At 43.5% G+C, this 26,016-nt stretch overlaps 1 long non-coding RNA gene and 1 pseudogene across 1 annotated transcript; one reads left to right on the top strand and one right to left on the bottom strand.

Moving 5' to 3' along the window:
- The first annotated feature begins 1,096 nt into the window (after nucleotides 1-1,096).
- LOC138493252 (uncharacterized) lies at nucleotides 1,097-7,817 on the top strand. Its single transcript, XR_011276330.1, has 4 exons — nucleotides 1,097-1,308; nucleotides 2,595-2,759; nucleotides 7,242-7,313; nucleotides 7,418-7,817. It is a non-coding gene; the product is annotated as an uncharacterized lncRNA (long non-coding RNA).
- A 16,606-nt stretch (nucleotides 7,818-24,423) lies between these two features.
- On the bottom strand, nucleotides 24,424-25,441 carry LOC138491855 (homer protein homolog 1 pseudogene; annotated as a pseudogene).
- Nucleotides 25,442-26,016: the final 575 nt, after the last annotated feature.

The following is a 26,016-nucleotide window of genomic DNA, read 5'->3' as shown; positions in this document are numbered from 1 at the left end:
CGTGTAGTGAAGCATAACAAGATGTATGATTGTGTTACGCATGTGGCTGCAATTGAATGAGTGCTCTGGGTGAACCATGTCATGGTGTACTGACTCCTGTCCAGTGTTATCAAGAGTGGATACAACCCATGTGTTGTACATCAGTTGAACATGGCCGTGTGACAGTACTCATCCCCCACTAGCATACCCACCCAACATCTGCAACATGCTACCATAATGAGCCCTCTTGTTAGTTACATCCTTGATGTTAGTGACTCTGCACTGCTAGACCTGTGCTTGTTTCTGAAAAATGAGTTACACTTCATGCACTGTAGGGTATAAATTCTCTATTCACACATGTACGTAGGTGCTTCCATGCTACATAGAACATCCAAGAATCCAAGATGGCAATGAACACGTCTCACGGTGTGCCATGAGTGAGCGTGCATATGTCTAGACTGTGCACATCCCCGCTGCTGCTATGCCAATGACTCCTGAGTCAGACCTGATCCCTGTTACCCTCCCACACTCAGCACACACTCCATGGGTCCATGCCCCTGTCCCTCTTGTGGGTTACTGTACCTTGCTCCTATCTCTGATTCCGTTTACTTACTCTCTCCATTTTACAGACCGTGGTTAGGGTTTACTCTTACAGTCAAACTTCAACTGGGACTGTTTCCTTTTTTCCACATGCACATGTTCCCATATTGTGCAGTCCCTGTGCCAGGCCAACACTGGTATGGCATGTGATGGATGTGGACTTGGATGTGAATATGTGTGTCTGCCTGTTGACATGTCATGTAATTGCACGTCACAGAGCCACATGACCATGTCCATTTCACTGGTGTTAGTCAACAGTTTGCTGTGCCATGTGCCATAATGTGCTTGTTTGATTCCAATGTATCCAGTGGCAGCATGGCCCTGAGCAGGGAATGCTGTTGCCAGTCTGCATATGTGATGATCGGATTGCTTCTTGTAGATACTGTGTGGATGCTGTTTCTCTCATGGTGACATGCCCTGCATTTTGTTGCATAAAAGCAATGTGATACACATGTTTACTGTGGACATCTTTCACATGACTGCTCATGTCTCTTTCTGCCCATTTGCAGGTGATGAGGCACCAGATGCAGAGGAGGAGGAGGAGGAAGAGGAGGAAGAAGAGTCTGTGGCGGTTCAGACCACCAGTGGAGGATGTGACGTGGCATGGCAGGCCGTTAGAATCCACTGGTGCTACATACCATCCTGGGCCTTTAAGCATACAATTCTGACTCTTTGGATGCCAGTAGCTCTGATGCTGAACTGGATGTGCAGTCCTCAATGCTGGTGGAGGTGAGTGCACTAATTGTTGGAGCAGTTGGGGCCCGTGAGTCTGCAGGGTGTCAGGTGCCTTCACAAGGCCAGTCAGTGGTATCAGGGCCGTCTGTGGTGGTTACGGATGCAAGGCCATGCTCCCTTGTATTGGTTTCTGGTCCTGGGGCAGATGGCCAAGGGAGGATTGCAGTCCTGCAGTCAGAGACAGTGGTATCACAACAAGGGCCATGCTCCCTTGGGTCAGGCAGGCGTGGGCCCCACACACGTGTGTGGGGGATGTGCACAGCCTGGGCAGACTAAGTGGGAGCAGCAGGTGTTGAATTTCACACACCGACAGGGGGCTGCATATGAGATTCTGGGTGAGGGCATGGATACGGTGGCCAGTTCCATGATCACACCAGCAACATAGGTGAAGCAACAGCTGCAGGTAATGCGGTCCACATGCCGTTCCTACAGGCTGTGCATGGAGGCCAACATCAGGAGCTGATGGGCAGATCTGAGGTCTCTAAAGGAACCATGCTTGCAGAGGGTCGGGCACAGAGGGAAGCCCTGAGGCAAGAGTTGTTGGCCCACAGAGCTGTAATCCATGAGGAAGAGGCAGCCACCAGGAGACTGTTCCAACAGGAGATGCTAAAATTGAGGCAGAATATCTCGGAGGAACTCGGTGCATACCGTGAGGTTTTGCATGGTGACCTCCAAGCCCTCAGTGTGCTGCTGAATTAATCAGTGTCTTGCATGGCCGCTGCCACTGAGGACCAGGGAAGGGCACTGCATGGTTAGCCTCAAGCACCACTACCACCTTTTGATTCATCCCACGATGGTGGTGTCAGCAGAGACATGCCTCCCGGTCCACCATTGCTGTGTAGTCCCTGAGCCCATGGAGTGTATTTACTTTTTACTTTTTTTTACATCCACCCATGTGGAAGTAGACATCCACCCTTCCCTGCCCACCTTGGGTGGACCCCCCCCACCCCATTCAATAATGGTCATTTTTTGATTTGTAATGTTTTCTTTGATACTTTTCTTTACCCCAGGCCTTTCATTTTTGAGTTACCTTTTCCTGGTTTATTTTTTATTTTTTTACTTATTTTTGTCCTCGATGTGTGCAGTTAACCGCTCAAGGACATGACGCTTGCAGTGGTGAACATGCAGGCATGCATAGTGAGGTCATCTTGCATGTTTCATGGTGGTGCACAGGATGGCATGTGTAGCTAACTATGGTTTCTGTGTTCCCTCGCACTTGTGTTCTGTGTGAATGGTACTTCATTATGCCTGCTGTAATGTCATCTCTCATGTTGCTTCAGTAATCCAAGATCTGGCGGTGACTGCTGTCCTGGGGGAGACACCCTGCACCCTTTGACGTCCATGCTCCCCATGCTATCCATCAGGCACTGTCCCTCCTGTGCCTCATTTGGAGACACTGTTCCGTGGGAAGGTGATGCAGGATTCACACCATGCCGACGCATTCAGTGGGTAACCATGAGCACTGTCTTGCATGTTGAGCATGGGTAATTGGTCACCATGTTTGCTGCATGTGTCACTTAACTTATATGTGTTTTGCATGCTAACATGATGGTGTGGTTATTTAAGTGGTACTCATATCACAGTGCTAGCTACCTTGCTAGCTACCTTGGTCTATTCATCTATGCCCGCACCTATTGTGTTGTAGAGCATGTCATCTCCAATTCAGGGAGTGTACTCCTTGATGTGGCATTTCCTTGGGCTTCCCTCTCAGTGTCACTCTCTTTCCTTCTCACTTTTGTGGTACAATGCACTCCTGGGCAGATCACTATTTATGTGTCCTGTCAACCTCTTGCACCCAGTGGTGCTCCTTCAGTGGGTGTTCTCTGCATATTTTCGGTATCAAATCATGTGTTGTCATGGTTGTGCATGTTATTTCTGTTGTTACTATGCATGTGTTTGCATTTAGGGGATGTGTCTCATGATGGTATGCATCATGAGACACATCCGGATGGGTGGCCTGTACAGGTAAGTGAGGGGCATTAGCAGACGCTTGTGTGGTGTTTGCATGGGAGTCTTGCACTGTGGGTGATCACTTGGGAGTGACTTCTCTTGTGGGGTGACAGTACTTCTTCCTAGGTGCATGTTTCACAGGGCGTGCTTCTGGTGATGGGTCTGGGCATGGTGTTGTTGCGATGGATTGATGGGGCCACTTTTTAATATTCTAAATGGTGGGCGTTAAACTGTGTGGGCAGTACAAAAAAGAAGGTGGGTGAGGCGCGCACTCCCGGTCCTGGTCAATTGAACCTGTTGCAAAAAATATAATAAGTAGCTGGGTCAAATCCCAAAATGGACAAATATTCACAGGGTTAGATCCCTTCTGCTGCAAATCAGGTACTCAGTAATAACAGGGTTAGATCCCTTGCTGCAAATCAGGTACTCAGTAATAACAGAGGTTAAATCCCTCAGCTGCAGTTCTGTGGTCTGTAGTTGTTCTCTTCCTAGCGCTTTCTTATCTCAAATAATCATCAGGGAGGCTGTTGAGCAGGTGTGTCTAATTAGACTCAAAGGATTCTGGTAGCTGTAGTGAAAACTGTGTGGGCCTTTCATGGGTGTTTGGGAGTGGGTTGCATGGCCGGCTGTTTGTAGGGCGTGACAGGTGTTGATGGATGTGCTGCTTTGTGTCTCATGGCACTTTGAGCATGTGTAATGAGTGACACTTCACATCCATTGCAATGTTTCTGGGATTATGGATCGACAGCACTTTTTTGCTGTCTTGATTATGGATCAACGATTACAAGGTGCAGCAGCAGTTAAGAGCCACAAACATGTGGGGATTTATGCACTTTTTTGGGATGCTATGTTGTTTACCAGCACGTTATGGTTAGTTGTGCTGGTGCTTTCTCATGCATGTACCATGCATGCTGTACCATGGTGTTTGCAGCTGCAACTTGACCGCAGCTGGGTATATGGTACTGCTGCATTCTATTGAATGCAGTATTTGACCTATTGTATGCTGTGAGAATGAAGTCTGCATCGACCATGGAACTTCTATGTGCATCCTATATTTAGCATGCATATACCCTTGCTTTCTGTATCACATTGCTTTGTGTTGTCTGCTCATGTCTTCCGTGGCAGTTGCCTCGGTGGCCAGCCTTCCATTGTGACATCGGCCTCTGTGAATTTATGGGTCAACCGTGATCCTGCCAGGAGTGCAAGAGGTATTTGTGTACTTGCATTCTTGTGGTTTGCATCATGGCTGCACTCTACAAAATGTGCAGCCAACTTGCCAACCCATCCGCAGTATCTTCTGCCCCCCTTCTCCTTCAGAGTCCCTTTGTCATGCACTTGCATCTCACTTATTTTCAAAAAGGTGGGACATACTGAACATCCTTGTGACACGCTCTTCCAACACAACCCTCCCCATCTGCCTCCTAACACTCACTCTCCTCCTTCCTCCTTCTCCTCCTTCGCTCCTTTCTCCCCTGAAGAAGTCACCAGAGTTGTCAACTCCATGAAGGTCTCTTCCAAAGAGGTGGGCCCATGCTCATCTAGAACCATAAAGGGCAACATCTCCTCTCTTGCCCCTACTCTTGCTGATCTCTGCAACTACTCCTTTGCTGCTGGTTCATTTCCATTCTCCCGCAAGCACTCCCTTGAGCACCCCACCCTTACACTACCATCTGCAGACCCTTCCTGACCAGCCAACTAACACACCATTTCAATCACCCTCTTCCTGGGGAAAGTGCTTGTGAAGTTGGCCCTCCCCCAAATCAACGCCCATAACGTACTTGTTGGCAGTCTACATGAACACCAGTGTGGATTCAATGCTTCCCGAGCCACGGACACTGCTCTCCTGAACACCCGCGAAGAACTGCTTGCATCCCTCAAATGCTAATCCCCTGCTGTCCTCATCCTCTTGATATCTCATCTGTATTAGACACGGTGACCCATGCTATCCTCATTAAAATGCTCCATGATACACTTCTTATATCGGAGCGGGCAGTTGAGTGGCTTTGCTCAATCCTAACTAATCATTCCTACAAAACCATTCTTGGCCCTTTCTTGTCCCCTACTTCCTTCTCCACTTGTGGCATCTCCGTGGTCTCCATTCTTTTACCTTGCGTCTTTGACATATACATTTCCCTGATGCAACTCTTCATTGCCTCACTCTCCCACAAATTCCAGTGCTATGCTGACGACACACAACTCTTCAGCAAAGTTCATACTGAGACACTTGCACCTTAATTCATCCCTGACTACCTTTCTGCCATCCTGGCTTGGTGCATTGCAAATGACCTCGGCTTGTACGCTTTCAGAAACGAGAGTCTCCCTATTGGATCCCCTGCAGCGTACGTCTTCCCTTCACTCTGCCCTTCCTCCATGGGCTTGCCCCCTGACCCTCCCCGAAGCCAGGAATCTTGGAGTCATCTTCGACTCCACCCTTTCCTTCATACCTTATATTCTGGATATTGTCAAGAAGTGTCTGTTTCAGCTCTTCCTTCTCTAAGTAACTGTACCCTCCCAGACCTTCCCCCAGAGACTCAATGTTACCAGTGCTATGGTTCTCTCCACGCTACACAACTGCAATAGCCTCCTCCTTAATCTTCCTTGGTCCACCCTGCAACTCTTCCAGCTCACCCAGAATAGTTCAGCAAGACTTATCCTTGGCATCAGGCCCAGGGACCGCATCTCTCATGCCCTACAAAGCCTTCACTGGCTCAATGTCTCAGCACAGATTACATTTTAATCCCTATCTATCATCCACAGGGCTATCTGGGTCTGGGTACCACTCTATCTTCAAAGCTTCCTGAACAAATACTCCTCTTCTAGATTCCTGCGTACCTCTGGCAACAACTCCCTGTGTGTGAAGCACTTTGCTATTGAAACCGGTGTTGGTCGATCGGTTTCCTCAGAAGGCTGTCGTCTGTGTAATAGCCTCGCTCTCCCTCTGCATCTTGAGCAGGACTTTCTTAAATTCCCAATAAGCCTCAAGTTGTTTCTCCTCTCCTCTTCCTTCTCCTCCTCTGTTCTCTGCTGATCATACAGTAGTGTGTCTGATGTGCAGGGCCCGAATGTATACCAAGGGCCCTGACCCCACACATCTATCATCCAAGCCACTGTGTATATATTGCACTTGCTCACGCTCAGCCTCTTCACGGGAGGTTGCACTTACATTTACCTTTTCTTTTCTTAGTACTTCACCCAAGCAGATCTCCATGAACAACTCAGAACCTTTTCGCTTACCACCCTCCCCTGTACACTTGCATGTTGGGAACACTCACAAGACCTAGTAGGTTTGTCTCCCCTCCCAGTTATTGTCATGATTTGTTTGTAATATTGATTCGATTGTTTCTCTCTGTTGTAATTCATTGTCTACCTTCCCCTTTCCCTGCCGTGTGGCCCTGTGTGCACTGAGAGACATTTTGGATAATTGTATGAGTACCTAACAAGTGACCAATACATAGGTTTATAAAAAATGTGCTCTGATGACTGTGTTCAGTGCACTGTCCCAATACTATGCAGGTGATGGCATGCCTTATCATGTCATTGGTGGTCTTCCAGCTGTGTCCATGCTTTTATGTGGGATCAATTATCTGTATATGTGATGTCTTCTCATTTTCATGCAGCATGTTGACTGATGCGTGCATTGTGTATGTGCCATCGTCTAATGAATGGTGATTTGTGACATGCACATTTGCTGCATGTCATTGAGGTGGACAGGCAGTGTGTGGAATTTTGTTGTTTGTTAGTGTGTGTGTTTTGTGTGTTTGATTTGCATGCAGTGTGCAGGTTTTTCTGTATGTGTGGTGGGACACATGTTGATGGTTGTTTTGTGAGTTGTTGTTTGCATGTGTTGTTTGTCTCTGAGGGGTGCCTGCAATCTTAAATTATTTGGTGCATGGATGTGTAAGCGTGATAGTGAGGGTATTTTATTAATTTCGATTCCCTTATCTCTCTTTTGTCTTTGTCTGGCTCGGCATATGCAGGATCACACAGAGACAAGCCCACGTGGCATTTGCAGTATAAGCCCTATACCTGTGGCATTCATAGCTCCGCAGGTAAGCTGTGTGTTTTTTGATTATCCACACAGTCTGATTTAGTCAGCCTTAATTACCTTAATTACCTTTATGCTCAGACCTCTCCCTTACTTTTTTCCCTGCAGTTAAGACATCAGTCCACCCTGAACCTCGTCCTGATGAAGGCCGTGTTTGAAGACGGGGCACACTTAGCCCTCTGAAAAGCGTCTGAAACAACTGGTGTAAACCCACTACTCCCTTAAGCTACAGCATATTCAGGCTGTTCACACAAGCAAAATATTCGTCTGTGTTACTACTTTTGTTTTACATGTTTTTAGAATTGTATGTTAAATCTGTACACATATTTATGTGAATCTGCTGACAAACTCCATTTGTTTTAGGTCTATGTTATGCACACACTATTAGGAGTTTGTTCTGAAATGTTTTGGTTCAGTGTGTGTTTCAAAAAAACTTCTCTCCTTGTTCAGGTGTAGCTAACCTGTTTTTGATGTCTTTTTTCTGAATCATTTATTCTCAATATAAATACAAGTGATGTTTATCTCTACTAGACAGTAGTGAAAAGTAATTGCTGTTTTTATATATGCAGAGGTCAATCTGTTGTTTTTGTCTGGGATTGTACTTTGAGCATAACGTCCTTGGACCTATTCATTTGTATATTTTGTTCTAGTTTTCCTTCCTGGGTAGAATAGGTTCCCAACCAGGAGCCCTATTTTTGTGTCTAGTGGATTACTCGGAGCTCCTTGAGGAGCACCAGGTCAGATGAGGTCCTGGAGCGGCACCAGTTTTTCTCTTGTTTCCTGATTACTGCTTTGCTGAGGATGAGTTCTTGTGTTCCGACGGTTTCGGTTTGCAGGTGCGTTGCTTCAGTTGCACATGTTGTTCAATGGAGGCTGAGAGGGTGGTGTTGAGTGCTTCCAGTAGACACAATTCAGTTGGGGATGGTCTCTCCATGTGAGGTGAAAGTTGGCGAAGTCTTCCATGAGGCCTTTCACTGCGAAGTTCTTGAAGCTCCTGAAGGTTTGTCTGATGGGTTTCTGCTGGGAGTGCTTGACTGGGGTGGAGTGCAGGATGATGAAAGGCACGACCAGGTGGTCATGCCAGTCAAGTTTCCCATGCGTTGGGTCTTTCATGAGCTGTGTGAGGTTGAGGGTGTCGAGAAGGCACAGGAAAGCTTCCTTTATTGTTTAGGTAGCCTTGTTGCCCAGGAGGTTGAATTCACCTAGGCAAATGTTTTTGACGTGTGTGAGGGACATGGTGCTGACCATGTCGGTGAAGTCTCTGAGAAAGGCCGGGTTGGGTGGTCTGTAGATGAGATGGAAGATGACTGTGTCCATCGGGGAGAGCAGGAAGTGGCAGGAGAGGACTTTGAAGGAGCCATTGTTTTCAACATCAGTCTGGTGCAAGGTCATAAGGTCGTGTGGATGGCTGTGAGGCCTCCACCTATCTTGTTTGGGTGGTCTCTGTGTTGGATGCTGTAGCTGTCAGGGACAAGGACGTCTAGGATGTGGGTGGAGGTGGGTGTCAGCCAGGTCTCAGTGATGAAAGCGTCAAGGTTGTGCGTAGTCATTTGGTCAGTGATGTCTGCTGCATGGTTTATAGCTGAGCGGATGTTAGTGAGCATCAACGTCCATGTTGTGTTTGGTGAGGGGGTGCTGATGGGCTTGAGCCTGATGTGAGGGAGGTTGCTGAATTGTGGAATTCATGCCTTAGAGGAGGGGCGATGCTGTTGGAGTTGTCTGGTGATGGTGGGGATGGCCTGTGGGGACGGAGGGAGAAAACACATGTCGGTGCATGCTTACCTGTTATCTGAGGGGGGCCATGGGTCCTCCTGGTTCGATCAGGCCTAAACAGGAATTGTCCTTTTCGTTGTCTGCCCATCACTTTGGACTCCTGGGTGAGAGGCACACTTGATCTAAGAGTTAAGAGCAGAAAGGAAGTGGCAGGGCTAAGAAGGTGGGTGGGGCTTAGGCCACGTGACCTAGATCCACTTGCACCTGCTCGCCAATTGCAAAGGAAAAGAGGCTGGAGGGCTGCTTAAGTAGGGCAAAGGGTGACAAAATAAGAAGGCATCAACAGTTTAGCAGTGATTGACAGATGGACGGGGCTTATGTCACGAGACCTATATCCACTTGCACCTGCTCACCAACTGCAAAGGAAAAGAGGATGGAGGACTGCTTAAGTAGGAAAAGGCACAGGAAGGCACCAGCAGTTTAGTGTGATTGACAGGCGGGCAGGGCTTTACCCTCTGAATTTCATTGGTTTTGAAATTATTTACCTTTATTATTTTCCGATCATTAAACAAGGATACGTGAATTCTATGGATAATTACTCTTTCAATTCTTTTGCACAGCTTACACACAACTCCATTACCCACTTCCATTATCCACTTCCAACTGCAATCTATGCATTGGCTGGTTGCTCTTCATCATTTTGGAGACAGATTGACTTTTTGCCTTTGAGGTAAGAACATGGAAAAGAACACCTTGGAAATAGATAAAGCGGTAGTTGCCAGCATTGAACCCCATGCGGAAGCACGTGAATACCTATCAAGACTCCAGGCACAGGGGTCTTTGTCTGAATCCTGTCTACGGAAATGTCTCCACTCTGAAGATGGAGTTCCAAAAGCACAAGCCTAATGTCTTACTTTTCAGTTGTGTGACCATAGGTTAAGTTATGGAAAAATGAGTACCTATCCGTTGGAACATGTTCAATGTCCATACACCTTCACACATAACACAAGAGGGCAGCTATAATATTCAGACATCATAGAACACATCATGAAGAACACTAACAAGAAGAAGATGACGAGGACCAGCACTTGAAACCTTGTGATGATGTGCAAACCTTCAAATGTTCAGGAGGCAGAAGAGAATTAACATCTACTGAAGGGCACAGCAGAAGATGAAAACAAATATTTACAATGTGTGGAAAGCATATTGCAACATTTTGTAGAGCTTCTTGACAGCATAAGCACCTGCTATTTATTTCTGACTTATGTTACTTTTGTTCAGTGACTGAGAACTAAAACATTTCCATATTGCATTGCAAAGTTGTTGCAGAACTGTTTCCACAAAAGTAATTGTTCCCAAAAAGTAGACAGAAAAATGCTTTTATGAAGGCCAACAAAGAATAATCGAGAAGAGCTTTCATCTAATTCTTTAAAAAAAAAAAGAAACTATTAGTAATGTCAGATAAGTATATGTGTGTCTTTTTTTAGGTGTACTATTATATTAGTAAAACAACATTCCATACAACCATAGCTTTTTGAGACCATACAAATCGTGAAATGTGATATACAAATGACCATTACATTACATAGCCACTAATCTAAAATACTTTATTAATATGACATAGAAATGGAATAAAAGTTTAGAAAAATGCAGTGTGAAACCTACCAAACACCTCAATAAACATGCAAAATTGATCACCAACCTTAAATCCACCAATCATAGTTATGACACCATTGCGGCCAATTTAGCCAAACAGCATATGCACGCTCTTAGCGGGCCTACACAGACCTTGGTGAATGTCTCATTAACTCAAGGTTCGGTGCCTGTGGAAATAAAAAAATCTTATCTCACCCTGCTGTTCAAAAAGTCCACACTGGACTATAAAACACTGTCCAATTACTGTCCCATTGCGGTTCTCCTGTGGCCTGCCAACATTTTGGAGAAAGTGGTGACCACATAGTTGCAGGAGTATCTGGAAGAAAACAACATCCTAGATTCCTATCAGACAGGATTCAGACCATGTCACAGAACTGAGATGGCCCTATTGGCCGTCTGGGACGACCTCCTCAAGGCTGCCGACAATGGTGACATCAGCATGCTTGCCATGCTGTATCTGTCGGCAGCCTTCGACACAGTTGACTTTGGTATTCTTAAACCTAGACTATTATCATTGGCACATGTGCCCGAAGAGGCCATCCAATGGTTCACCTCGTTTTTGACTGACCGTTTCTAACAGGTCAAGGCAGGGCCTTACCTGTCTGATTTACTACCAGTAACCTGTGGAGTGCCCCAGGGGTTGTCTGATTTTTCATTATCATTCCATGTATACATCTTCCCACTGCTTAATATCTTTGCCCAATGCGACCTGCAATATCATTCATACGCAGATGATACGCAGATCTATGTTCGGTTAGAGCAACCATTGCAGGCAGTGGAGTGAGTCTTAAAATGTGCAGAAAAAATTCAATCCTGCATGCTGGAAAATAACTTCCAACTGAACCTGTCAGAAACTGAGATAATTGCCTTTGGCCTGAAGAAGAAATTAGTTAATGTACTACCCCTGATTCCATGTCCAACTTTATTTGGAACTGCTACACAAAACCCAGATAATAAGAAATCTGGGTTCTATTTGGCAGTCCAGCATGAGTTATAAGTTACAGGTGAATCAACAATCAAGTCTATCTATTTTCAATTAAAACTTCTTAGGCCTCTACTCCTCATTTCCGAAAAGGATCATCCAATCGTGGTGGGATCTCTTACAAACACCAAACTAGATTATTGTAATGCTCTCTTAACTGGTATACCTAAATATCAGCTTCAGTGGCTTCAGGTTGCACAGAATTCAGCAGTGCGACTGATTTTCACACTGCTGCGGAAAACACAGATCTCAGAGTTTCGAAGAGGCCTTCACTGGCTTCCAGTGCAGTAGCAGATACAGTTCAAGATTATGGGCCTCATTACAACCCAGGCGTTAAGGGTTTAATGGCGCCGTCGGCGCCGTTAACCCTTAACGCCTGATTACCATTTTAATGCCTGCTTTTAGCAGGCGTTAAAATGCAAGGCGCTAACCCGCCTTGGTGCTAATTACGGCACCGTAATTTACGGTGCTGTAATTAGCGCCTTCCCCACTCCCATTATGCCCTATGGGGCAAAAATGGGAATGGGGAAGGGTAAATGGGGAATGGGGATTTACTGCCCCACTCACCTTGGAATGGGGCGGTAAATCCTCCATCCACCATGGTGTAAACAGAGTTTACACCATGGTGGTAAAGTAGGGAACTTACCGCCTGGGTTGTAATGAGGCCCTATATGTCTTTAACTGTGTTCATGGCCTTGCCCCAACCTACATATCCTCTAAGATTATAATTCACTGCTGCAGCCGTACGTTGGGATCTATGGGAAAAGGCCTGTTGGTAATCCCCCTGCAGAACCACTACCGGGGGTGACAGACGCTTCTCCTTTTTAGGTCCCTGAATCTGGAATGACCTCCTGTCATAGCTATGGCAAATTAATTCTTTAGTCATTTTCAGGAAGCATCTGAAGACTTACTTGTTGAAATCATTTTCTGGCTAATCTAAGGTAACTAATGCTTTCACTTTTCATTTCATCTGCGCCCAGATGTAGTTCTTCTGCCAGGCTCTCTTCTGGGGATATGCACGTTACAAATATAAAAATAAAAATCAAACATAACCTGCTAACACAATTTTCGTTTTTTTTTGTTGTTGTTTTGCTTGTTTACATTGCCAGATGATTTTATGTTTAATTGTTATTTTCAAGGTGAAAATGTCATATAGACAAACTGAGAATTTGCCTCTAAGCATTGTAGAGACCATTTCTGATCTGTTTTATTGTATGTATATGGAAAGGCAAAAGAACATATCTCCCAAAGGCAACTATCACAAAATTCTTTTTTGCATTCTTACTTTTTCCATAACTTGTACTCACTAAGGTTATGTGCCTTAGAACTGATTTCCATATAACTTCTTTCAAACATACCCTTTTCATATCTTTTTTCGGAACTCATCGTTAGTTTTGAGGGATATTACTCCTGTGAAGATTGCTGTGTTGATGTTTCATTTTGCATTTCTGTGCCATGTTGCCCTATGAGGGTATGCTTTCTCTTAAAGTACATTTAACATATCATACCATTAAAAATACTGGTATGATTTTATTTATTTGTTCTTAAATAAGAAATGGTCCACTATATCCACAGTCTAACTTGGAGATCATCCTATAACTTCACTGCCTGTAAGGAAATAATGTAGTATCGCCCAGTCTGTGCTCCTAAACCCTGGGATAATCAAGGGTTTGGCCTTGCAGGGAGTCATCATTTAATAAGGTCTATGGCCCTCATTACAACCCCGGCGCTAAACCATGGCGCTATTAGCACCATGGTTGGTGCCGGTGCTGTAACGAGTCTGCCATAGTGGAATGGGGAAATACCGCCCCATACCAAGGTTGGCGGGCCGGTAATTCCCCATGCCGCCATGGCCCTTCCCCATTCCCATTTTTGCCCATAGGGCTCAATGGGACTGGGGAAGGCGCTAATTACGGCACCGTAAATTACGGTGCCGTAATTAGCTCCTAGGTCCCTTTGCAGGTTGGTTTTTTAACACCTGCTAAAAGCAGGTGTTAAAGTGCAACCCGCAAAGGGACCTCGTAATCAGGCGTTAAGGGTTTAACGGCGCCAACACCTTTTACGGCGCCGTTAACCCCTTAACGTCTGGGTTGTAATGAGGCCCTATGTGTATTCCTGGACAATTTGGGAAATACCTTCTAAGAGCTTGGTGCATCCTACTGTATGTCTTTACATGTGCCTGAACAGTCAACCAATATAGAGAGTGCATAGCAGGAAATATAAGATGGATCCTCCGAAGATTAAATAAAATCACTATTGCTACATTTTGAACCCTCTGCGCACAGGATTGAAGATATGCAATGTCTAGGCACATGTTTTTTGCATGATAAATATGTGCTAGAACACGTGATAATGGCCTTTGTTTTGCCTTGAAAGATGATGTTAGATGACAGAAACATTTCATCCCAGTGGCACCCATCTATGCAGGTATTATGAGTTTTGCGTCCATTAGGCGAAGGACATGTACCGAATTGGGAGGGCTAGCTATTTTCCGGCCAGATTTCTGATGAGGTTCCTACTAACAGAATTTCTGTTTTGGTAGGATTTAATTTGGGACAATTCTCTCCCATCCATTTATTAAGGGTATACACAATTACATATGTTCTAAGGGTTCTTCAGAGTTAGTTTTCAGCCTAATAATCTACTGAGTATCATTTGCATAATTGTACATTTTCCCCTATTTATTCCACATACTTTTAACCAAAGGAGTGAGGAGAATATTAAGAAGGAGCTGCGATATTTATGATGCCCGGTGTACTCCACAGCCTGTACTTCCAAGCTTGGATTCAAAGGGTTGAGGGGGAGGTAATTTGTGTTGCCAATTTGTTCAAAAGTATTAGATTCAGGAAAGCGTATAGTCTATTAGCCAATCTCAATAAAGCAGCAATCTGGATGTCAGCCGTAATGAGGGTGACAGTTAAGGTTGGCCCCTGTTTTTTTCCTGAAGAGGAATGGGGTAGGCAATCAAGTACTGTACCTGTATATGGTGATTTATTCATTATAGATCTTAAGTAGGATGGAATTGGCTCAATGCCTGCCAGATCAATTCTAGGAGGACAAAGTTTGGTTGGTGATACAAATGTACTGTTCTTTGCTAGAGCGGTTCTGCTGGAGTTCAAAGGTCTTTAGCAGATGGGTCAGACTACTTATAAGGTCTGATTTACAAAGAGTTTCCAATGGGTTTGTGCCATTGAAAATTGCTTCTTCAGTGCGTTCTGTTTACACCAGAATTCAGACAGCATAATCAGTTGTTTTGTGACATTACAGGGTTGCCGACGTGTTTCCAATATCACAATGCATCCTTCCTCATGGGCTATAAGGTTGTAAATTAAGTTCAGTATGTCTGCTCAATATTACCTACAAAAAACACATATAACATTACCCTTTATCGACTTCCTCTTCTATTGAATTCAAAAAATCTCTTTTGGTATGAAGCAAATCAAATTACTAACCTTGAGTGTTTATCAATGTCTCTCCGTTTTTTTATGCCTAAAGAAAAATACACCATGTAATTATATCTCAGGGTATCAGTCTCTCTCTCCAAGCCAATTTTGAGAAATGTATTCAGTCACTATATCTGATTCAGAACGCGTTTTTCAATTGAATGTCTTATTGAAAAAAGCTTTGTGAATCAGGCCCTCACTCTTTTTTTGTGTGAAGGAAAGCGTTTGGCTTTCCCTGAAGTACAGGATTACAAGTGTTAAATAAGATTGTGTGCCGATCTCACCATATGAGGGGTGGCAAAGGAGAAACTTTGAATGTGTCTTCTGCACTACAAAGGAAATCCAGGTTATAACCCTGGATATTTGTTTCGCCCTGTACTGGCTGAACTTGGTGTAGCTATTCCACGTTGGGAAAATGGATCTTCACTGACACATTGAGGTCTGAAGTGAGTTGACGGATATGCCATCGGACCACTTTACTGCACTTGAAATAGTTGTTTGAATGTAATGCCTTAAATGTAGGTCTACCAGGATGTCCAATCTCAAATGTGAGATATTGAACCAGTCCTGACTAGTTGGCTCACATCATGCCACAAATCTGCTACATATAGACCTGCCTTGTAATGTGGAAATTAAACTTCACAATTGTGTAATCCAGCAAAATGGCATGGACTAAGCATTCAGGACTGGGTTAACATCTCAGATGTGACATTATACCACACGGGAATACAGTTATGCATAACTTTCAAAAATGTAGGTAAATTAAGTAGTGGTGTTAGATGACACATATAGGCAGTGGCATGACAAAATGATTGGTTTCACTAGCCCCTTAAAATGTTCTTAATCAGAAGTTACTTTGCATGCAGCTGACTATGATGTGACTACACAATCCATAATATACACGATACTGATTCCACACATTGCTGGTTGGGACATTTCATCAATCATAATTACACAACAGAAGAGTTCTATCTAGGTTATGTCCCTGGCAGAAGTTTATATCCTAGTAGGGTGTTCTTTTTTCTTCTTTGTTTCCCCGTGAGCCTGGGGGATTGGCTCTAGTAGCTTGCCGCATGTGGTAAGTAATCATTTTTGCTGATCTATATCATCAGGATGTGTTCAACAAATTACATGCAGGCACTTATTGCCCTTGTCCCTTCATGTCATTAATAGGTGTTATCTTTATGTGACATAATTGTTTTTGACCTTGAAAGGATGAATCAGCATGCTGGCCTTACAAAGAGTTAAACCTTTGTCATAGAGAGTAAACACACACAAACATCCACACACACACGCGCAGACATCTCTGGAGCAGGCCTCAACCCAGCGAGATGGTCTTGCATGTTACGGTATATGCTGTTGCGTCTATTAAACACCACACTGATCATCACTAAAGGATAGGTGGACGTGAGTGTATTTGCTAAGTTTGTCAACTACTTAGCTATTTATGGTACATCGGTGGAATTTGCCTATTTTAACAGGCACACCGTTTTTTTCCTTCCTTGCATTTGCCATTGTTCTATCGAGAATTGCATAGATGCATTTCAATCCACTACCTTGCAGGAGTGTCTTGTACTCATTTTGCAAATACTCATTCCCTTTGATCTTTCTGAGTGAATCTTATTCTTTTATGCCTAAAATGTTTTTAACACCATCCATGTATAATCTTCAAATAATTATGATGCACTGTATAGCTTGATGAGAGAATCTCAGAACCATCCTACACCCTTTTGTTACTGACTAGGCTACGCCACCGGGTTTTAGTTTTGGCCAGTCACCTGTAGCCATCTTGTATATGATAGTCTGTAAAGCAATAGACAACAGCATTGCTGGGGTTTGTCTCGTGCGGCTGCTTTGCAGCTCTTTGTCTATTTTTGCTTTTACCTTGCAATCTGAATTTGCGAATCCCGCCACTGTCAACAGAATGTGTTTGGCAAGCTGGCATTGCTCATCAGTCCCATGGCAGTTTTGTTAGGAAAGTGCTTGTGCTGGAAAAAGCGGGGTTTATCAGATCAGCAGGGTGTGATGCTAGCCGGAAGCACAACAAAAGCCACGAGAGAATTTCAGTAAGGCTAGCAGCATTTCGAGGGGCCCGCAATAGGTTGAGTGTGGCTTTTTTGGTGACGACAACTACACATTTTAGGCTAGAACCCGACAATTATGCTATTGTTATTCCTCTCGATCTCACAGGGGTTTGTACTTAATGTATCGGACATACTGTCCTGAGTCCTCTCAGCTATTTGGATTAATTTACAGAAGAATTTGTATTCAATCTGATTCTTGAAAAGTTTAACACCATCACTATTCCTGCTACACAAAGTGACACAAAGTGCAGAGTTTACGCGCCGGAACATTCTCTGATAGACACTCCGCAGAATTAAATATCTTTTTTTCTTTTTGTACACTATTTTCTTGTGTTGTACAGAGCAATGGGACTGCTGAACTACAAGACAACATATGGCAGCCATATTGTATATTTTCATTCACGTGGGCGAATGTCTCCCCTTTCCTAGTTATGTCTGTGCTTCCTGTCATGATTATTTTCACGAGTTCAGTTTTATTTTTCATGTTTAGTTATATAATGAAGCAACTTTCCGAAATCAAATGTAGCGACCGTTTTGTAATCTTTTCAATGCGTGGTCCGAAGTGTTATATATCCGTATCCAAAAACCGCTGATGGAGACAGTTTGATTCTCTTCTCTGCTATAGTTTGAATATCTACATAAAAAATGCCAGATTGTCAAATATCCTGAAAAGTAATTTAGTTAATGGTTCTGTCAAACCAAATCATAAGCATTTTCTTCCACCTGTCTAAACATCGAAGGGTGTTTTACTGGGAAGCAAACCTTTAAAGAGACAACCCAGTAGAGAAACATATTTATACAAATTAGAACTGCGGTCAAATGTTTATTTGATATTTATGTTTAATTGAAGCTACAAACAGTACAGACAACGCTAGGAAGTCACGTCTAGAGGTTACACAGTAATAAGGTGAGTAAATAAATTAGCATTTTCAGGTGAGTAGATACAATATCATTTCAGACGATGCCACCAAACCTCATGCTAAGCGGGGCTAGAGCCCAAAAAATAAGTGGGGGGAGGGGAGACGGCTCTGACGCGCGCATTGGGAACGGATGTCCCAGGACAGGAAGTGAACACCTCTTAAAGTGATACATGTACATTTCATTCAACATGTCTTTCACAATTGAACAAATAAGCATTTAGCGAGATAAGATATTTTTCTGTTACATTGCTGGCTAAGTATAAATCACCTTTACCTACACCTTAGACCTAAGAACCTGTATCAGAACTTGTCCTGAATTGAAGAATGTCTGACAAGCGATTCGTGTGGTTTTGTGGCTAAGTGTCTCGCAGCCACAGGACCTGGGATTGATGTCTGGCTGAGGCACTGCCCACTTGATGTTGGTGCCGATCATTTTATTTTTTCCCACAAACATTTAAAAACACACTGGAGGGATGGTGTCTGACCTAAAAAAAAATATGGGCAGACGCTGTCCACCCGCATGGTCCCTCGACTTCTGCGCTTATTTTATTTATTTATTTATTGTTTGCTTGTTAGGCGCTTATACAACAAGTAAAATACTTTTTCAAAGCGGCCACAGGGTGAGGGGAGGGAGTGAAACACATTACAAACACAATATTTAAAGCAGTGGAGGGAAAAAGGAACAAACCTGCTATGCCTTGTGAGTATTCAGAACATGCAAGTGCAGTTCAATTAATTACTCAAAATACTATTACCCTAATATCTAAAACATCTAAAAACGTTCTGGGGTGGGAGGGCACACATTGGAGAACACACCTCCAAGAAACGCACATTACAAGTAATTTCTTGAGGGCTGGTAGCTCCTTCAGACATAGCAGTGTCTGGATGCTGACGAGATCAGATAATAATTTTCAAGGTTGACTTTTTTTTCGCTCAGAGGAGACCATTTTCATTGGTTCTAAGTGAATGAGTTCTTGGATCCAGATTACAATATTAAGTTTCATGTTGACATTCCATACCCTAAGGATCGGCCTTATGAGGTTTGGCACACTGTGACCTAGCTTTTTCTTCATGTTTTCTATTGCATGCTTGAGACATGATGGGATCCTTTTCACACTCGCTTACTCCACTGCCCCAAAATGAAAGGCCTATCTGCAATCTGTTAGCGACAGACACTTTTAATGTAAAATACACTTTGCTTGCAGTAGCGGGAAAACGTGGAAAAACATTCCAAATGTAGCAAAAGGGTAGGAGAGTGTTCCTGACAGCGAATACATTCACAACAAAAATAATATACCCATTTTAAAACACACGCAGAATGTGCAAAAACATACTCACCACAGTGATCTCATATGCTCATGGGCATCTCCACAGCACTAGATTTTTGGCAAGCTTGATCTAGACATCAAGGCAACTTTACAAGTAACATATGACCCATGGGCTACAAATACTTTGTAAAATCTCTGGAGGACCATATAGTGAGTAACCATATAGTACAATTTCTCATGCCACTTTGGGTCTGCGCTCCCACCGTACTTAACGTGCACCACCTGGCGGTGAGCTCCAGGAACGCAGGTGTCCGGTTATTGAGCTGTTCTTACGTCAACATCATAACAAGAGACATGAGTGTGTGCCATCAACGTCAAGGAGCCCACAGACATGAAGTCCCAGAGTTGTGATGGTAGGAGCTGTTTTGCTAAGCTTAAAGGCCTGTGAAGTGCTGACAGGACTGGGCAATTACACTTGTCAAGTGATCAGGTTGCAAGCAGCCACTGGGCCAAGATGGAGCCACTGCTCATCATCCAACATGGTTGCCTTTCAGAGGTATATGATTAGGGCGTGCCTCTGGTATTCTGCCGGAGATACCTAAGCTTTGCTAAATATGCATAGATACATATTGAGAACGTTATATGTGGGATGGTGACACAATAGGAGATGTAATACCCCATCAAGTGTGAGATTGCATCAATATATTCATCCCTTTACCACATTCCGTCCGAGCCCCTTGAAAATGTCCAAATCCTTTTTAGATATACCCGGTCTAAGATTCCCAGATGTTGCTTTGACTCCAAGCATTAGACCTGGTGGTGAAGGCAGCACAACAGGTTCTAGAAATTCCAATCTCTTCTTCAAATAAATCCACTACTTTGACACCTTACTTAGCCTTATCCCTTCACATCATGCCCACAATCGCCACTGGCCAACTGAATCCTGCCTTATCTATCACACCCCCACTGGAAAACATTACACTTTTGATAATTTCCCCTCCTTGTGTCCAACCAACAGAATACTTGCTAACTCACCCTGAGGCTGATTCCTCGCAGAGTACAGTTAAAGGGCCATTCGTATAAAACCCTCCCACAACTCAAAATGGGCCTCATTCCGAGTACGGCGCTAACCAATGGCGCTATTAACGCCTTGGTTGACGCCGTACCCGGACCGGCAGCGCCTTGGTGGATGGCGGAATCACCGCCCCATTCCAAGGTTGGCGGGGCGGTAATTCCCCATTCACCAAGGCTCTTCCCCATTCCCGAATGAGCCCCCATAGGGCTCAATGGGAATGGGGAAGATGCAAATAACGGTGACCGTTCATTACGGTCACCGTTATTGGCTTGGAGGCCCCTTTGTGCCCTCGACTTTAACACCTGCTCAAAGCAGGCGTTAAGGGCGAGGGCGCAGAGGGAACTCGGAGTATGGCGGTAAGGGATTACCGCCACCGGTCTCGTTACCGGTGGCCGCTATCCCTTACCGCCATACTCGGAATGAGGCCCAATGTCTCATTTGGCATTAACAGATACTTTCACTTGCACAAACTACATCATAATCACTATTAGAATTACTGCATTATTCATATATTGTACTATCTCACGTTGTATTAGTATTTTGTATGTTTATTTATTTGAAGATCCAGGATGTCAATTTCGATCAGAAATGACTTACAGTAACGCATTTACAGGTGGCAGAGGCATTCCTACAAAGGGTACTTGTAGTACCTGTACAATAGCACAAGGACTTGAACTTACAAAGGTAGCATTACTCTAGGGGGGCACACCCTTCAAACTAAAGATCAGTACTATATACATATACAAAATTACATAATTAAGCGTTAGTGGAAGGAGTAATGGGGCGATGCAGGGAGGATGGAAGAGAGGGCATGGGGAGCTCCCTCTTAAGCAAATAACTCAAGTTTAAGCTAAGCATTCAACTCTATGTTCTCATCCTTGTTTTAGTTACTAAGAACCGGATGAAACAATGTATACAATTCTTTAGTCAAACAGTTTGTAGTCTTTCTGTTCAAGATTGTATAAAAAAAAAACACAAATGCTGCACACATTTATCTTGTGTTATATCACACCTTTGTCATTTAAACAACCACGTGGCAAGGAATATTGTGAAAGGCAATTTGAATGGATTTGAGGAACGCATATGAAATCAAACTAGGAGTGTAATTCTGTAATTTTGAGATTGGAGATAAGTTGCAAAGGAATTTAGCTTCACTTTCTATTTACATAGAAAGGTAACTGGAAGTTCCAATTGTTAGAATGGATTTCTAAACTCTGGCCTGGTGGACAGAGTTTAGGAAGCCACCATTGTTACAGTGAACAGGGGGCAACTTCTAGGAGTTTAGCCAAACCAATCAAGGTAGCATGTAAAAAGGCCAAGGCTAAATCTCAGGAGAGGTGAGTGGGGTCAGGGGTCCACAATGAGTCCACACAGTGAAACACCAAGGATTACACTTAGACAGTTAGTTAGAAAAATACAATATTTATTTTAGGCCCAGAAAACACACTATGAAAAATTACTAATACCAAATCGTATTATCACACAATACTAAACACTATACCATATATACAGAGTAACTGCAATTGGTGCAAAATAAACAATCCCACCCCAATACCTGTAAAGGAAGGTACGTGATTAGGTTAGCACCAATTGTCCACAGGAATTGTAATCCTAACTTTAGACGCCCAACACTAAGGCCCTGATTCATGGAATTATTTGCATGTAAAACAGGGATTTGCGTGTCATTCTGCCACATAAGTTCAACAGGGGTTTGCGAGCAGAATGGCATGCAAATCCCCATTGTACATGCAAATATTTCCATGAATCAGGGCCTACGTTGTATGAGACTTTGTGCCCAAAAGTTCACAAAGTTTTTCAGTAGTTTAGGAGTTGAGAAATAATTAGGAGAGGCGTCCGGGGGGTGTGAATATGGGTCTAAAATACAGTAAAGGACATATTCTAGTGAATAACACAGTTCCTAGCTTTTGCAGGGCTTTCAGCAACACGTTTCACCAAAGCCAAACAAGTGTGAAAGTTTCAAATGTTATTCAAACTTTTCCAGGGTGGAGATAGGGTGGCAGGTAATCAGTTAATCAACTGGAGTACAATCCAACAATCCACACTGTACTAATCATTCAACATACCAGTGAAAAGATCTACGGTGGAAGCCAATTATGACAATTTTGTGAGTGCAAATTAGAACATATGAGGAGCATCAAAAACCATGATGAACATTCACCTCGAGCACAGCATTGGCATTGACAACATAATAACAATGGGGATAGAAAAAGTACTTTATACTCATGTGGCAGAAAAAGAGAACTATCCCTCCACAAGAAGGAATGTACATGAATCTGCAGTTTTTGCTCAACTACCAGAGGGCTTAACCCGGACCACCAAATGGTCACATTGTCCAGATAAGCACAGCAATGTGACAGCCACCATCCTGATGCCTCAAGTTTGTCTATTTCCCCATCCAACAGACACCTCCCACCTTGATGCATCCCAACCAACACCACACCCACGCCTTCACCTCATGGGTCACATATTTTTTACATTATCCAAAATGTCAGCTCCCGTCTGGAGAAATATTATTCACCTAGGGACACTATATCGCGACGGCATCTGTCAGTAATGGCGGCCATAGCAGCTTTGCTATCCAGGGCTTAATAACCACATTCTATGTGAATGCATCACTCCACCCCAAAGTCTGACTGAAATAAGCCAAATATAAAATAACAGGTTGTGCATTACTAGAGTACTGGGTTAGATGTCTTGCTTCTCGTTGCTCCAGATAAGGCACCCCCTTTGTTGCACTTCAGCACGCCAACCAATCACTAGCCAACACACCCTCAGAAACACATTACCTGGCACAAACACTTCACTACCACCCATTGGGTCGAATACCAATGTAATCCATAATCCCCATTATGACACAAACCTTTGGCAGGCTTTCTGCTGCCATTGTTAACTCGACCGACCGCAAAGCGTCTGACCCTAGTATGCACACCACCCGACACAGAGCCATATGCTATCATATCATCAACCAAAGCCGCCGTAATCCTCATACTTCATGTATGACGCTAGTCCATTGGCAGACATTTTGCCACCTTTATTGCCTTTACCCTTATTATCGCTAACAAATTGCTGCCAAAACTAACTGTATGCCACCTTGTACAATGCACTGAACTTTGCACTTATTGCTGTCAGCATTAATCCCTTTAATTTCTTTATGGTATTTAGCCCCCTCAGTATCAGCCCAACTCTTACACAACCATCCAGCTCCCCCACATCAGTCAATGATAATCACTTGAAATAATTGCAACTTATTCTCGCTGCAGCTTTACTCATGCACTAGATATGAATTATAATCTCAGTAATATAACTATTCTGATTAAGTCTTCCTATATCTATAGTTTGCCTGTTGTTTTACCAAAGTACATTACCACGTGGTAATTTACTTTGACAAAATGTCTTCGATCGGTGGGGTGGTTATATTAGTAAATTAAGGGTTAAGGGGGTAAAAGTGGGGTGAGGGATGGAGGGTGGGGTTGGTATTGGTGGGTAAAGGAAGGTTTGGAAACCCTCCCATTTAAAATTAAATCACAAGTAATGTGTTTACTTCAGCAAATGAACAGAGCGCCAAATGCTACACAATCACCTATAGTAGCACGTTTAGTATAATGCAGCCCACCTAGGCATCCTATCATGCCATTGTAACTTACAAGCAGACACAGATATTAGTAGCTCAACTATCATATGTCTTCACCAGACCAGGCACCACATCAATAACATAACATAACAAATCAATTGTCACTAATGCATACTTTTTACCATATCTTATCACTCTACTTACTGAATTCCACCAACAGTCAGCAACTCCTACATCTTGGTCTTCCCTTTAATTAAGTTTTTTTTTTGCATCAAAATACTGTATATATATTTAAAGTTAACTATGGCCAATATTATACAAGGAGGTTTTGTAGTTCAGGTTTTTTCATCTTTTTCAGCTAACTACACTCTGAAATGTTACACTAAACTATCCTGCTTAAAACTGAAATAGGCTCTACAAAAGGAGCATTTTCAAACGGTTGTGCAACTTTGATGCAGAGCCCGACATAGTCCTATATGAAGAGAGACATTGCATCTTTAAGATGATTGGCACTGAGATCTCATTTTGTTTAGCTGCATTCGATCAACTTGGACAGGTTGTCTCGCAGTTCTGTGAGTTCATAGATTTTTCCTTCAAGAATTTCTAATAGTGTCTTCAAGTTATTGCGGAAGGCTTCTTGTTCATTCTGACTTTTCTCCAGCCGTTGCTCCAAATCAGCAAGTTGCCCTTCTAAGTCTTTGTTTCGAGTTTCTACCTCCTGCAATTTTTGTGTCAAAGTTTCCCTCTGTGCCTGCAGCTCCTTGGCATGTTCAATCTCTTCTTTCAATCTTTCTATTTCCTCTTCTTTCTTCTTGAGAGTAGACTCAAGTTCCTGTATGGTCTGGTTCAGTTCTGTTTTGTGTGTATGTACAGCATTTGCTTGACTACTTACACACTCAAGCTCAGTCACTCGCTTGTGTAGACGCTCTGCTTCCTCCTGATATGCAGCAAGCTGCTGTTTCCATTGTTTCACGTTGGCAGTGGACTCCAGCAGCGCTGCTGTGAGCTTGGCATTGTTCCCCTTGAGTGTGGCCAGTTCAGCCTCCCAGTGCTTGCTGATTGCAGAACCGTCATGTTCAGAATCCTCATCTTCATGCTTCAGAGCCTTGCTGATCAACATTCTGTGTGCAAATGGCAATGCATTTTGAGTAGGTTCAGCCCTTGGTTCAGAGTTTTGTGTCACTTCTGGGGTTGTTCTTTCATCGTCTGTACCGTTTATGCTTTCTGGTGTCAAGGGAGACTGGATGTCCCCACCAGCGGATTCTTGTGAAGGTGTACTTGTTAGCTCCATCTTTTCTTGGGATTTCTCCTTTGCTATTCGTGCAGCTTCTTTGAATTCAAGAAATTTTTCTGCAAATTTTGTGAGGTGGTGCAGATGAGAACCCAAGGCCATAGACAGTATTGGCTCTTTAATTAAGTATATTTTCCATCTTCCTTTCCTCCCTTATTCACCATCTACTCTGCCGTCTCTTGCACTCCTCCCTTTAGTTATCATGTTGGTAGTCTTCCATATATCCCACGGTTTGATATATCAGATACCATTCGAAAGTGCTAGGTGTGGCACCAAATATGTTTAATCAAATAAGCAAAGTAACATCACCAATTAAGGCCTTTCTAGCACAAACCACCTAAGTGTGGAACCCAATTTCCTTTTTGCTAGTTTAGGGGGGATGGGATGAGGCTTTGTTACACTTTACAAACTGTGTGCGTTGGACATGGGACGATTCGCTCAAATTTTGAGATTTGGATTCGGTGCAAATGGTCCTTCTTAAAAGGGGCATTTTTCAATAGGATTTTCCCATTGAAAATGGTTATCAGGCTCCTACAGGCCCAAATCAAGAAGTATTGTTTGTTTCTTAAATCTTGGTATTGTGGACAGAGCTCCTTCTTGCTTCATGTTGCACACATGCTTGCGTGGTGTGTCTAATGCAGAGGCGGCCAGTGAATTTTGTAATTGAAGTGGAGTAAATATTT

The sequence above is a fragment of the Ambystoma mexicanum genome, chromosome 10 (assembly GCF_040938575.1).
Source record: "Ambystoma mexicanum isolate Mex_15411 chromosome 10, UKY_AmexF1_1, whole genome shotgun sequence".
Taxonomy (NCBI): Eukaryota; Metazoa; Chordata; class Amphibia; order Caudata; family Ambystomatidae; genus Ambystoma; species Ambystoma mexicanum.
Note: the sequence above shows the minus strand (reverse complement) of the source record. Positions and strands in the feature narration are given on the sequence as shown.